Source organism: Pongo pygmaeus, chromosome X, assembly GCF_028885625.2.
Source record: "Pongo pygmaeus isolate AG05252 chromosome X, NHGRI_mPonPyg2-v2.0_pri, whole genome shotgun sequence".
NCBI classification, from domain to species: Eukaryota; Metazoa; Chordata; class Mammalia; order Primates; family Hominidae; genus Pongo; species Pongo pygmaeus.
The window spans coordinates 74,673,765-74,688,980 of NC_072396.2; positions in this window are offsets into that span (position 1 = coordinate 74,673,765).

The following is a 15,216-nucleotide window of genomic DNA, read 5'->3' on the forward strand; positions in this document are numbered from 1 at the left end:
TAGTCTGGCGGGTGCGCTATTTGCTTTTAACTGGCCAACAGGTGCCTGGTAATTAACCCCTGAATTCTAAGGAAAAATAGGACAGAACAGCAAGTGAAAGGGGTCCAATGGTACTCACTGCTTGACAATAGTCCCATCTGGGTCTCCAGGATGTGTCCGGAGCTGGTTCCTTCTGGTGGGTTCTTGGTCTCGCTGACTTCAGGAATGAAGCTGTGGACCTTCGCAGTGTTACAGCTCTTAAAGGTAGCATGGACCCAAAGAGTGAGCAGCAGCAAGATTTATTGTGAAGAGTGAAAGAACAAAGCTTCCACAGTGTGGAAGAGGACCTGAGCGGGTTGCTGCTACTGGCTGGGGTGGCCAGCTTTTATCCCCTTATTTGTCCCTGCCCACGTCCTGCTGATTGGTCCATTTTACAGAGTGCTGATTGGTGCATTTACAGTCCTTTAGTTAGACACACAGTGCTGATTGGTGCGTTTTTACAGAGTGCTGATTGGTGCATTTACAATCCTTTAGCTAGACACAGAGTGCTGACTGGTGCATTTACAATCCTTTAGCTAGACACAGAGTGCTGATTGGTGCACTTTACAGAGTGCTGATTAGTGCATTTACAGTCCTTTAGCTAGACAGAAAAGTTCTCCAAGTCCACACTTGACCCAGGAAGTCCAGCTGGCTTCACCTCTCAGTATGATACTGCTAGTTGTACCACCACTTATTGAATCAATGTCGTACTGGTGGACTTTTACATTACTTTTAATTTTTTGCTGTTGCAGACTGTTTCAGTGAATATTTTTGTATATGTATCATTTAAAATATATACTTATAGGCCTGGTGTGGTGGCTTATGCCTGTAATCCCAGCACTTTGGGAGGCTGAGGCAGGCAGATCTCCTGAGGCCAGGAGTTCAAGACCAGCCTGGCCAACATGGCAAAACCCTGTCTCTACAAGAAGTACAAAAATTAGCCAGACATGGTAGCGCATGCCTGTAGTTCCAGCTACCTGGGAGGCTGAGGCAGGAGAATTGCTTGAACCCAGGAGGCAAAGGTTGCAGTGAGCCAAGATCGCACCACTGCACTCCAGCCTAGCAACAGAGTGAGACTCCGTCTCAGAAAAGAAAAAAAAAAAAGAAAAAAGAAAACAAAAAACAAACAAACAAAAAACCAGGCCAGGTGCTGTGACACACCTGTAATCCCAGCAATTTTGGAGGCTGAGGCAGGTGGATCACCTGAGGTCAGAAGTTTGAGACCAGCCTGGCCAACATGGCGAAACCCTGTTTCTATTAAAAATACAAAAATTAGCCGGGTGTGGTGGCGTGCGCCTGTAATCCCAGCTACTCAGGAGGTTGAGGCAGGAAAATTGTTTGAATCTGGGAAGTGGTAGTTGCAGTGAACCAAAATCCCACCACTACACTCCAGCTGGGGTGACAGAGTGAGACTGTCTCAAAAAAAAAATTTATATATATATATATATATATATATATACACATTTACTTATAGAATATGTAGAATAAATTCATAGACTATATGTAGAATGAATAAATATAGAATACATTCCTTGAGGTAGAATTTCTAGATCAATGAATATGGCACTATCACTTTTGATTGGCCATGAGGAAGCTCTATCCAGTGATCTCTGGAACACTGTGGCTGTGAGCCATCCCCTTCCTCAGAGTCTCTGCTGTTGCTATCAAGGGCAACTGTTTCACTTGCAGAATCCTCCCTCTTCTTTTCTGGAGTATGTGATAAAACGTCTTGTCTAGTGGATTTGTATAAATCCTTCACGGAGAATGCTTTGTATATGTGGTGTAATGTGGCTGGTTCAACTTTTTTTTTTCACAATCTTTTACTTGTCATCATAATCCTCTGCTGACTTCCTGGCATCTTCCTTCTTTTCCTCTGTTTCCTTCTCTTCCCTCCTCCTCCTCCACTACCACCAGACTTCATATAATTTCACCCATTAAAAGGACACTTTTTTTTTCCTTTTCTTTTTCTTCTCCTCCTCCTCTTCATTTCAACTCCACTAGGCTACAGTTCCCAGTTATTCAATCAAATGAATCTAGGTGTTGCTGTACAGGTATTTTGTAGATGTGATTAAAGTCCCCAGCCATTTGACTTTAAGTAAGGGAGATTATCCTTGATAATCTGGGTGAGTCTGATTCAATCTGTTGAAGGGCCTTAAGACCAGAGCTGAAGTTTCCCAGATGGAGAAGAAATTCTCCCTGTGAACAGCAGCTTTAGCATGTGCCTGAGAGTTCCAGCCTGCCCTTCTTGATGGCCCACCCTACGGATTTCAGACTCGGATTTCACCCTACAGATTTCACCCCCTACAACAGTGTTAGCCCATTTCTTGCAATGAATCTCTTCATATATATCTTCTACTGGTTCTGTTTCTCTGATTGAACCCTGACTGACACATCCTTCAAGGTATTTCCTCCATCCAGTCTGGGAACTCATTTCATTGATAAGACAAGCATAGGGAGGCACTCCTCAGACCCTTTTATCTGGCCCTCAAGGGGAAAACCAATTTCAGTGAATAATTACAGAGAACAGTCATTGCCTCTGATAGAAAAGAAAACATTCTTCAGGGGCCCAGGAAGAGTTCCCCAATGTCAGGAGCCATGTGCCATGGTAGTCAAGTGGAACCACCCTATTGTTGCTTAATTAGTTGGCTGATGTCAAAATGCTGTTAATTGCATAAAAAAGAGAGAAGGCCAGGCACATTGGCTCATGCCTGCAGTCCCAACGATTAATACTTGGGAGGCTGAGGTGGGAGACTTCAGCCCAGGAATTCAAGGTTGCAGTGAGCTGTGATTGAACCACTGCACTCCAGCCTGGGTGAGAGAATGAGACCCTGTCTCAAAAAAAAAAAAAAAAAAAAAAAAAAAAGAAAAGAAAGAAAGTAAAAATGATTAAAATGAAGGTGGGCAAAATCTAAAATATCTATGAGGCTGGGCACGGTGGCTCATGCCTGTAATCCCAGCATTCTGGGAGGCCGAGACAGGTGGATCGCTTGAGCTCAGGAGTTTGAGACCAGCCTGGGCAACATGATGAAACCCCATCTCTACCAAAAATACAAAAAATTAGTTGGGCACAGTGGCTTGTGCCTGTGGTCCCAACCACTTGGGAGGCTGAGGTGGGAGGATTGCTTGATCCTGGGGGGCAGAGGTTGCAGTGAGCTGTGATCATGCCACTGCATACCAGCCTGGGCAACAGAGTGAGACCCCATCTCAAAAATATATATATATATATATGTATATATAATATATGAGTCCATATTGATATAAATAAGTGACTAAATAAATAGATAAATAAATGGGGGAGAATAGACAAATCTTTAATGCAGAAGGATTCCAAATAATTTATGTAGATATTTTGCCCTCAAGGAGGAGGAGCATTACTCTCTATTCCTTAAGCATGGGCTGCGAACAGTGACTTCCTTCCAAACAGTACGGTGTGGAAAGGGGTGAGAAGAGTAAAAGCAGTGGAGAAACCTCACAAACACTACCTCAGCCAGATGATGAAGATCAACATCAACAGTGGAAAGTCATGTTGATTGTATGTGTCCTATGATGTGATGAAAACGGTAGCTTACCTCTGTGGTCTTCCTCTCCCAAATGCATACTCCAGTTTAATCATGAGAAAAACATCAGAAAAATCTCAATTGAGGGATATTCTTCAAAATTCCTGGCCAGTGCTCCTCAGAACTATCAAGGTCATCAACAACAAGAAAAGTCTGAAAAGCTGTCACAGCTGAGGAGAAATGACAACTAAATGTTATGTGGTGTCCTGGATGGAATCCTGGAATAGAAAAAGGACAGTAGGTAAAAACTAAAGGAATCTGGCTGAGCAAGGTGGCTCATGCCTGTAATCCCAGCACTCTGGGAGGCCGAGGCAGGTGGATCACCTGAGGTCAGGGGTTCGAGACCAGCCTGACCAACATGGAGAAACCCCGTCTCTACTAAAAATACAATATTAGCCAGGCATGGTAGCGCATGCCTGTAATCCCAGCTACTCGGGAGGCTGAGGCAGAATTGTTTGAATCCAGGAGGCGGAGGTTGCGGTGAGCCGAGATCACACCACTGCACTCCAGCCCGGGCAACAGAGCGAGACTCTGCCTCACTAATAATAACAATAATAATTTTTAAAAAATTAGCCAAGCATGGTGGTGAGTGCCTGTAATCCCAGCTACTCGGGAGGCTGAGTCAGAAGAATCCCTTGAACCCGGGAGGTGGAGGTTGCGGTGAGCCGAGACCACGCCATTGTATTCCAGCCTGGACAACAAGAGCGAAACTCTGTCTCAAAATAAATAAATAAATAAAAATAAATAAATAAATAAAAAATCAGCCGGGCATGATGGTGCATGCCTGTAGTCCCAGCTACTTGGGAAGCTGAGGTGAGAGGGTTGCTTGAGCCCAGGAGTTTGAGGCTACAATGATAGCGCCACTGCACTCCAGTCTGGGCGACAGAGTGAGACCTCATCTAAAAAAAAAAAAAAATTGGCCAGTCGCGGTGGCTCACACCTGTAATCCCAGCACTTTAGGAGGCCGAGGCAGGTGGATCACGAGGTCAGGAGATCAAGATCAACCTGGCTAACACAGTGAAACCCCATCTCTACTATAAATATATTTTTTTAAAAAGTAGCCGGGCATGGTGGCACGTGCCTGTAGTCCCATCTACTCGGGAGGCTGAGGCAGAAGAATGGCGTGAACCCGGGAGGCGGAGCTTGCAGTAAGCTGAGAGCCAAGATCACGCCACTGCACTCTAGCCTGGGCAATAGAGCGAGACTCTGTCTCAAAAAAAAAAAAAAAAATAGTACTATATATTCCAGCAATTCTACTCCTATGTTTCTACCCAAAAGAATTGAAAACAAGTATTCGAATCAAAATTTATACACAGATGTTCATAGCAGCACTATTCACAATGGCTAAAAGGTGAAAAAAACCCAAATGTCCATCAATGGATGAATGGCATATCCTATAGAACTGAATAGTATTTCACCATATACTGATACACGCTACAACATAGATGAACCTCAAAAATGTGCTATGTAGAAAAAAGACAGACACAAAGGTCACACATTGTATGATTCCATTTGCATTAAATATCCAGAATAGATAAATCCGTAGACAGAATGCAGATTAGTGGTTTCTAGAGCCTTGGGGGAGGCAGGAATGGGGAATGACTGCTTGATGGGTATAGGGTTTACATATGGGGTGATGAAGCTGTTATGAAACTATATAGAGGTGATTATTACGCAACTTCGTGAATATAGTAAATGCCACTGAATTACATACACTTTCAAATGGTTAATCTTATGTTTTATGTGAATTTTACATCAATTTTCTTTGAGACAGGTCTAGCTCTGTCACCCAAGCTGGAGGGCAGTGACATGATCAGGGCTCACTGCAGCCTCAGCTTTCTGGTCTCAAGAGACCCTTCCACCTCAGCCTCCCAAGTAGCTGGGACTACAGGTGTACACCACCATACCAGGCTAATTTTTTATTTTTTGTAGATATGAGGTGTCACTATGTTGCCCAAGCAGGTCTTGAACTCCTGGCCTCAAGCAATCCTCTCACCTTCGGACCCCAAATTGTTGGGATTATAGGTGTGAACCGCCACACTTGGCCACACCAATTTTTTAAAAAGAGGAATGCATCAAATGCATAGAGGAAGCTGACACTACAAGTGTGTGCCACCAAGCCCAGCTAATTTTGGAATTTTTTGTAGAGTTGCAGGAGAGGGGTTCTCCCTGTGTTGTCCAGGCTCGTGTTGAACTACTGGGCTTAAGTGATCATCCCACCTCAGCCTCCCAAAGTGCTGGGATTACAGGTGTGAGCCACCGTACTTGGCTAGAAGTGATGTTTGAATTGAGTTGTTAATCAATTTATGAATCACTTAGCAAACATTTCTTGCATGCATACTAAATGCTAGTCAGTAGGCATTGAGGTGATATAAATAGATATAGGCCGGGCACAGTGGCTCACACCTGAGGCATGAGAATCACATGAATCCAGGGCAGAGATTGCAGTGAGCCAAGATGGCGCCACTGCACTCCAGCCTGGGTGACAGAGTGAGACTCTGTCTCAAAAAAATTAAATAAAATAATACATAAATAGATAGATATAGTAGATATAGATACCTATAGCTATACATATATGAATATTCTCTCTATATATATAATGAATATATATTTATATATATATTTATATTCATATATTCATATATGAATTCATATATATTTATATATATATTTATATTCATATATTCATATATGAATTCATATATATTCATATATGAATTCATATATATTCATATATTCATATATGAATTCATATATATTCATATATTCATATATGAATTCATATATATTCATATATTCATATATATATATATGAATTCAGATCTTATCTGCCCCCTCAGAGAGCTCACTATATAGTTGGGAGAGACAAACACATAAATAGGCAATTATAGTGCTTTGTGGTATATGCGATGATAGATGTATATACAAGGTATTATGGAAGTAAGGAGGAGCAGCACCCATCACGGCCTGGGGGTGTTTTAAAGAATTATTAGAAAGTGGCCAAGTGGTCAAGGTGCGGTGGCTCATGCCTGTAATCCCAGCACTTTGGGAGGCTGAGGTGGGAGGATCGCTTGAGCCAAGGAGTTCAAGACCAACCTCGGCAACATAACAAGACACTATCTCTACAAATAATAACAATAATGATAATAACAAAATTAGCTTGGCATGGTGGCATGTGCCTGTAGTCCCAGCTACTCAGGAAGTTGAGGCAGGAGGATCGCTTGAGCCCAGGAGGTTGAGGCTGCAATAAGCCATGATCACACCACTGCACTCCAGACTGGGTGACAGAGCAAGACCCTGTCTCTGAAAAAAAAAAAAGAAAAGAAAAGAAAAGAAAAAAAGAAAGTGGCCAAGTGAAGAGAGGAAGGAAGGTCATTTTAGGCAGAACACAAATAAAGGTGTAGAGCTAAGAGATAGAAGATATACATGGAGAGACAGAGTGAGAGAGTGTGTGTGTGTGTGTGTGTGTGTGTGTGTGTGTGTGCATATGCATAGGAAGTAATTACAAGTGGTTCCATCTTATCTTGATTTTTTTTTTTTTTTTTTGAGATGGGGTTTTACTCTTGTTGCCGAGTCTGGAGTGCAGTGGCATGATCTTGGCTAACTCCAACTTCCACCTCCTGGGCTCAAGCAATCCTCCCACCTCAGCCTCCTGAGTAGCTGGGGCTATGGGTGCGTGCCACCACAGCCAATTAAATTTTTTTTTTTTTTTTTTGGTAGAGGTGGGGTCTCACCATGTCACCCAGGCTGGTCTCGAACTCCTGGACTCAAGTGATCTGCCTGCCTCAGCCTCCCAAAGTGCTGGGATTACAGGCATGAGCCACTGTGCCCGGTCAAGTGGTTCCATCCTGTAAAAGAAAAAACTCAAACTAGGAAGTGGCAAGTCATGGGTTTCAAACAAGTGAACAACAGGCTTATGTTTTAGGTAAATCCTTCTATTAACAGGGTGAAGTCTAAGATTAGAAGAGGAACAAAACTGGAGTCAGGGAGACTAATAAGAAGGCTGTTACAGTAATCCAAATGAAAAATTATCAGGATCTTAGCCAGGCAGGGAAGTGGTAATTGTGATAAAAAGGAAAGGTCAGAATCAAGAAATGCTTAGATGGTAAAATTAACAGGACTTGAGGATTGATTGGATATTGGTGGTGAGAGAGTGTTAAAGATAACTCCAGGTTCCTGTTTTGTGTGATGGAGTGTGTATTTGTCAGAGATGTTAGTTGATAGCAACAAAGGCTGACTCAGCATAAAGGGTATTATTATTATTATTATTATTATTATTATTTTTGAAGGATATTAGGAGCTGGGCATGGTGGCTCACACCTGTAATCTCAGCACTTTGGGAGACCAAGGCTGGAAGATCATTTGAGCCCAAGAGCTCGAGATCAGTCCTGGGCAACTTAGTGAGACCCTGTCTCTAAAAAACAAAAATAATAGGCTGGGTGTGGTGGCTCATGCCTTAATCCCAGCATTTTGGGAGGCTGAGGCCTGTGGACAACTTGAGGCCAGGAGTTTGAGACCAGCCTGGGCAACTTAGTGAGACCCTGTCTCTAAAAAACAAAAATAATAGGCTGGGTGTGGTGGCTCATGCCTTAATCCCAGCATTTTGGGAGGCTGAGGCCTGTGGACAACTTGAGGCCAGGAGTTTGAGACCAGCCTGGCCAACACAGTGAAACCCCATCTCTACCAAAAATACAAAAATTAGCTGGGTGTGGTGGTGCATACCTGTAATCCCAGCTACTCAGGAGGCGGCTGAGTGAGGCACGAGAATCTCTTGAACCTGGGAGGCAAAGGTTGCAATAAGCCAAGATTGCACCACTGCACTCTAGCCTGGGTGACAGAGTGAAACTCTGTCTCAAAATAATAATAATGATAATGATAATTTTAAAAATTAGTTGAGTGTGGTGGCACACACCTGTAGTCTCAGCTACTTAGGAGGCTGAGGCAGGAGGATCACTTCAGCCCAGAAATTTGAGGCTACAGTGGGCCATGATCATGCCATTGTACTCCAGCCTGGTTGACAGAGCAAGATCCTATCTCTTAAAAAGAAAAAAGGATATTGGGGAGCTCCCACAATTGTTGGGAGAGCTGGAGAATCAGGTCAGAGGCTAAGCTTTCAGGAACAATGCCTCAAACCATTGCAGAAGTGGCTGGATGATATAGGTGCCCCTACTGCTGTGAGAAGTCAACCTTGAAAACACTGGAAATTCCCTAGTAGAAAAAAAAAAAAAAAAAGGAAGAGAAGCTCCACACTCCACATATCCACATATCCACATAGAGCAGGTTTCCTCACAAGGTCACAAGGGAGACTGGCAAATATCTCTGACTTACACTGCGGAGCTGGGGCTCATAACATGGACATTCTTCCATATATAGAAAAGCTTTTCAAATTCTGAGGGCAGCCATAGTGTGACGCAGATGGTGCCGCTATCAAGCAATGTAGAGAATAGAAGAGTTTGGGGGCAGGAGTGAGAAGTTCCATTTTTAACATGTGGTATTTCAGGTATCTGTAGAACATTCAGATATAGATGTCTAGCAGGTGGTGGGATATTTAAAGTCCTTAGCGTTCAGGTAGCAGTTAAAACAACAAAAATGGGTAGGATGGTCCAGGGAGAGCATGTAGATTGAGATGAGAAGAAGAAAGAAAACAGAATCCTGGGTGTGGGAAAGAAAGCTTGCCTGGATTCTTGGTGCCCCTATAAAAGGCCCTAGCTGGCGGGCGCGATGGCTCACACCTGTAATCCCAGCACTTTGGGAGGCTGAGGCTGGCGGATCACCTGAGGTCAGGAGTTCAAGACCAGTCTGACCAACATGGAGAAACCCCGTCTCTACTAAAAATACAAAATTAGCCGGGCGTGGTGGAGCATGCCTGTAATCCCAGCTACTTGGGAGGCTGAGGCAGGAGAATCGCTTGAACCCGGGAGGTGGAGGTTGTGGTGAGCCGAGATCGCGTCATTGCACTCTAGCCTGGGCAACAAGAGCGAAACTCTGTCTCAAAAATAAAAAAAATTTAAAAAAAGCTCTAGCCACCTGGGCTGCAGGAATATACACAATATAGAGAACGTTTGTTTTCGCTTCCCCTAGGCACATTTCACTTTTCACGTACCATGAGGATGATATCTGTAGCAGCCATTTGTCTAGCTAATTGCCCTGCTCTAAAAAGAAAAAACTTTTCTCCCCAAGAGATCCAAATGCTTATAGCCAGGGCTAGGTCCCTAGGGGCCAGGACCACTGGATCACTATTTTCCTAGGTATTTATGCTTCAAAAGGGATGAAACCCAGACCTTGGAGACATCACTAGGCTGTAAAAGCTGGAGACACAAATCTGGCCCTTGGAAAGATGTGTCTACATTATAAAAGGTTAAGGTAAGAACCAGGATCATTTCAATCCCATCTTCAAGGAGTGAAAGGTTTTTTGGAAGGGAGCAAGACAGCCGTCTCTCTCCTATGTATAAATAGAGAAAATCCACTGTTGTTCATTCCTTTATGGGGTGAAACTTGTAATTCACCCAGAAAGTTTCCAACAGTTCTCATCGTATCACCTGTGGGTCTAGGTGTAGGGAACCTACATGACAGTGTGACTTTGGCTGTTGCTCTGTTCATGAGTATTAATAAAGAACTTATGGCTGGGTGCAGTGGCTCATGCCTGTAATCCCAGCACTTTGGGAGGTTGAGGTGGGTGGATTGCTTGAGCTCAGGAGTTCAAGACCAGCCTGTGCAACATGGAGAGATGCTGTCTCTACTAAAAATTCAAAAAATTAGCCAGGCATGGTGGCACACGCCTGTAGTCTCAGCTACTCAGGAGGCTGAGGTGGGAGAAACACTTGATCCTGGGAGGCAGAGGCTGCAGTGAGCTGAGATGTGCCACCACACTCCAGCCTGGGTGACAGAATGAGACCTTGTCTCAAAAAACTAAAAAAAAAGGGGGCCGGGCACAGTGGCTTACACTTGTAATCCCAGCACTTTGGGAGGCCGAGACGGGCGGATCACAAGGTCAGGAGATCGAGACCATCCTGGCTAACATGGTGAAACCCCGTCTCTACTAAAAAATACAAAAAATTAGCCGAACGTGGTGGCTGGCGCCTGTAGTCCGAGCTACTCAGGAGGCTGAGGCAGGAGAATGGCGTGAACCTGGGAGGCAGAGCTTGCAGCGAGCCGAGATCACGCCACTGCACTCCAGCCTGAGCGACAGTGCGAGACTCCATCTCAAAAACAAAAAACAAAACAAAACAAAAAACTCTTCTGATCCAGATGCCTCACATTTCTTTAGTATTCACACATACAAAGTACTTCGTTGTGTGAGTATCTCAGACCCTTCACAGTTCTTGACAAAACACTGGGGGACATTAACATCTAAGTGGTGGAAAGAGGAAGAGGAGATCAAAAAGGAGACCAAATACGAATGGTCAGAAGTACATACGGAATAGGCCAGGCGCGGTGGCTCATGCCTGTAATCCCACCAGCACTTTGGGAGGCCGAGGCAGGTGGATCACTTGAGGTCAGGAGTTCGAGACCAATCTGGCCAACATGGTGAAACCCTGTCTGTACTAAAAATACAAAAATTTGCTGGGCATGGTGGCTCATGACTGTAGTCCCAGCTACTTAGGAGGCTGAAGCAGGAGAATTGCTTGAACCTGGGAGGTGGAGGTTGCAGTGAGCCGAGATTGTGCCACTGCACTCCAGCCTGGACAACAGAGCATGACTCCATCTCAAAAAAAAGTACATAGTACGTACAGAATAACTAGGAAACTGAATTAATTCAAGGTGATGAAAGTCAATGAATAAGAACTTTCAACGAGGAAGGAATGATCAGCAGTGTCAAACGCTTAGAGAGGTCCAGCAACATTAAGAGTGAAAAGTAGCTATTGACTTTGGCAGTTTGGAGGTCACTTTGCTAAAAGCAATTTCAGTGGAACCATTTTCCAGTACAGTAGGTAGGGATATGAATGGATTTCAGGAAGTAGAGACTGCAAATCAGACTATTGCTATTTGGAGAAGCTTAAAGCTGAGAAGGAAAGTAATTGGCACCTGATTAAGATTCAGGATTAAGGGAGAGTTTTGTAATTTTTTTCTTAATGAGTGAGGCCCTAATGTGTTTAAAGCTGAGGAGCAGACACCACAGGTTGAAATCAGAGAATGGGTAATTCATGGAGCAGGCTGCTGAAAGAGATGGAAAAAGATGGCATTTGGGACACAGGGGGATGGGTGGACCTTGAACAGGAAGATGGAATGGAGATAGGGATGGATGTAAATGTAGTGTTGCTTGTAGTTGTTTCACTGAGGCTGAAGACCGTGTATTTCTAGCGGCACTGATTTGTATTGTTTTGTAGGGTAGAAACATCCAGATGAAGAAGGGGAGAAGGGTGGTTAGCTGTACCCACCCAAGGTTAGAGGTTTGTGGGGCTGGTGTGGTAGACAGGGATGAAAGGGAATTGAGGGCGCTAGTGAGGGAGTAGTTCAGAGAGTCAAGCATGGGGTTAAGAAAGGTTGAGGCCAGGCATGGTGGCTCATGCCTATAATTCCAGCACTTTGGGAGGCCAAAGCGGGAGGATGACTTGAAGCCAGGAGTTCAAGACCAGCCTGGGCAACATAGTGAGACCCCCATCTATAAAAACTTTTTTTTTTAAATTAGCGAGGTGAGGTGGTGCATGCCTGTGAGAGGTGAAGCCAGCTGGACTTCCTGGGTTGAGCGGGGACTTGGAGAACTCTTCTGTCTAGCTAAACGATTGTAAATGCACCAATCAGCGCTCTGTGTCTAGCTAAAGGATTGTAAATGTGCCAATCAGCACTCTGTAAAAACGCATCAATCAGCGCTCTATGCCTAGCTAAAGGATTGTAAATGCACCAACCAGCACTCTGTAAAATGGACCAATCAGCCGGATGTGGGCAGGGACAAATAAGGGAATAAAAGCTGGCCACCCCCAGCCAGCAGCAGCAACCTGCTAGGGTCCCCTTCCATACTGTGGAAGCTTTGATCTTTTGCTCTTCACAGTACATCCTGCTGCTGCTCACTCTTTGGGTCCGCACCACCTTTAAGAGCTGTAACACTCACCGTGAAGGTCCGCGGCTTCATTCCTGAAGTCAGCGAGACCAAGAACCCACCAGAAGGAATGAATTCCGGACATACCTGTAGTTCTAGCTACCCAGGAAGCTGAAGTGGGAGGATCGCTTGAGCCCAGGAGTTCAAGGCTGCAGTCAGCTAGGATCGTGCCTTTGCACTCTAGCCTGGGTGATAGAGTGAGATCCCTGTCTCAGAAAAACAAACAAACAAACAAAACAAAAACCATTGAGAGGGGAAGGAAAAGAGGCCAGGAGGGACTGACAGACTGGGAGGAAAAAGAGGGCTTAAAGGACTAGAGGAGTCCATAAGAGGTTAAAAAACTAAACCAAAAAAAAAAAAAAAACCTCACATGTAGGTGGGGGCCTGAGGGAGCAGAAAGGAGAGGGTGCTGTGGTTCAAATGAAACACTGGGGTTATAGATGTTAGAGGTGAGCAGTTCCAGACCACAATAAAGTTCAAGATGTGGTGCTTTGTGTGTGGCTGAAGTGCAACAGAGAAGGTAATTGAGAGAGTCAAGGAAATGAGAAGTTGTTGATTGTGTCATCTTCGTAGACAATGAGATCCCCTCGTAAAAGGGTCAGGAATTAAGAGTCGGGAGGGAGATGATGGGCCACATGCCAGTATCTTTACTTAAAAAGAGGAGAGTGAAGGATATGTAAGAATTTGCTAGGCAGACTGGGATGGAGGGGATGGCCATTCTAGCTAGAGGGAGGAGACTGGGAAAAGGCATGGTTGGAAGTGTGAAACAGCCTGATCTTTTTAGGGAACTAAAACCAGTATGAGTGATGCTAAGTGTGAGTACAGGAATGTGGCAGCAGATGAGACTGGATTAGTAGGCAGAGCTGACATATGGAGGGCCTTGTGCACTAAACCAAATGATGCAGAGCCACTGAGGGGTTTTAAGCTGAGTATTGACTTAATCCTTGTTTGTATTTTAGATTTTCTAAGGTCAAGTGTGGAAAATTAGATTCAGGTAGGAATAGAGCCCCAGAGACCAGTTGCAGGGCTGTTGCAATTGCCCAAGCCAGGATGAGGGGCGTGGCACTGGCAGTGGAATTGGAGGATGAATTCCAGAGCTATTTTGATATCCCACATGTGTTCTTGCAGCTCTACACCCTTTCACCTATTTTCAGCATGCAATGTGAGGCCTGGTAGGTTTTTCCGTTCAGTTTATGCTCTTTAATGTCCCAGCTCTTCACCCCAGAGGCAGCCTTCAGACCTTTGAGGATGGGGTCCTTATCACTAATATCTCTGCTATGCCCACTCCATAGGGCAGGGGATGAAATTATCCAAAGCTTTTTGGTCTCAGCTAATTTACTTTTCTTTACTTGCTTTTGTTTCTCTCTACCAAATCCTTCAGTTAATCTGAGGCAAGAATTTCATACCTTGAACATTATGGAATCAGGTTATTTCTTTTTCAGTGCTCTGTTGCCTAGAGGTTCGTATGTGACAAATTGAAAGGGCTAACACTATATATGAAAGTTACACTCAGTATATGAAACCGACAGACCCTCTCCCCCAACCCCCACTTAGCACTCTCCCTCCTTTTTCAGGGTTACTCATTGCTGTTTGTAGTAGGCAAAATTCTAAGATGATCCCCAATATTCCTTCATCCCGGTGTATATAGTTTCTCCCTGTCACTTAGTCAAACATGAATCTAGAAACTGCTGTGAAGGGATTGTGCAGATGTAATTAAGTCAGCTGATTTTAAGAAGTAAAGATTATCTTGGGTAAGCCTGACCTAATCAAGTGAACTCTTAAAAAGGACTGGGCTCTTCAGTCACAAAAAGACAAATACTGTATAATTTCACCTATAGGATGTATCTAAAGTAGTGAAATCCATAGAAATGGAAAGTAGAAGGGTTGCCAACAGGGGCTGGGGGAGGGAGGGAGTTTTTTTAAAATTTATTTTTATTAATTATTATTATTATTTTTGAGACAGAGTCTCACTCCGTCACCCAGGCGGAAATGCAGTGGTGCAATCTCAGCTCACTGCAGCCTTGAATTCCGAGGCTCAGGTGATCCTCCCACCTTAGCCTCCCGAGTAGCTGGAACTATAGGTTCATGCCACAATGCCCAGCTGATTTTTTGCTTTTTTTTTTTTGTAGAGTTGGGATTTCTTCATGTTGCCCAGGCTGGTCTCAAACTCCTGGGCTCAAGCAATCTGCCAGCCTCGGCCTCCAAAAGTGCTGGGATTAGAGGCATTAGCCACCGTGCCCAGCCTGAGCTGTTTTTGAATGGATAGAGATTCAGTTTTGTAAGATGAAAAAGTTCTGGAGATCCATTGCACAACAATGTGAATCTACTTAACACTACTGAACTGCACACTTAAAAAGGGTTAAGATGGGCCAGATGCAGCGGCTCATGCCTGTAATGCCAATACTTTGGGAGGTTGAGGTAGAAGGATCACTTGAGCCCAGGAGTTCAAGGCTACAGTGAGCTGTGATCATGCCACTGCATTCTAGCCTGGGCGACAGAGTGAGACCCTGTCTTAAAAAAAAAAAAAAAAAAAAAAAAAAGTTAAGGTGGTAAATTTTATGTTGTGGGGTTTTTTGTTGCTGCTGTTGTTGTTGTTTTGAGATG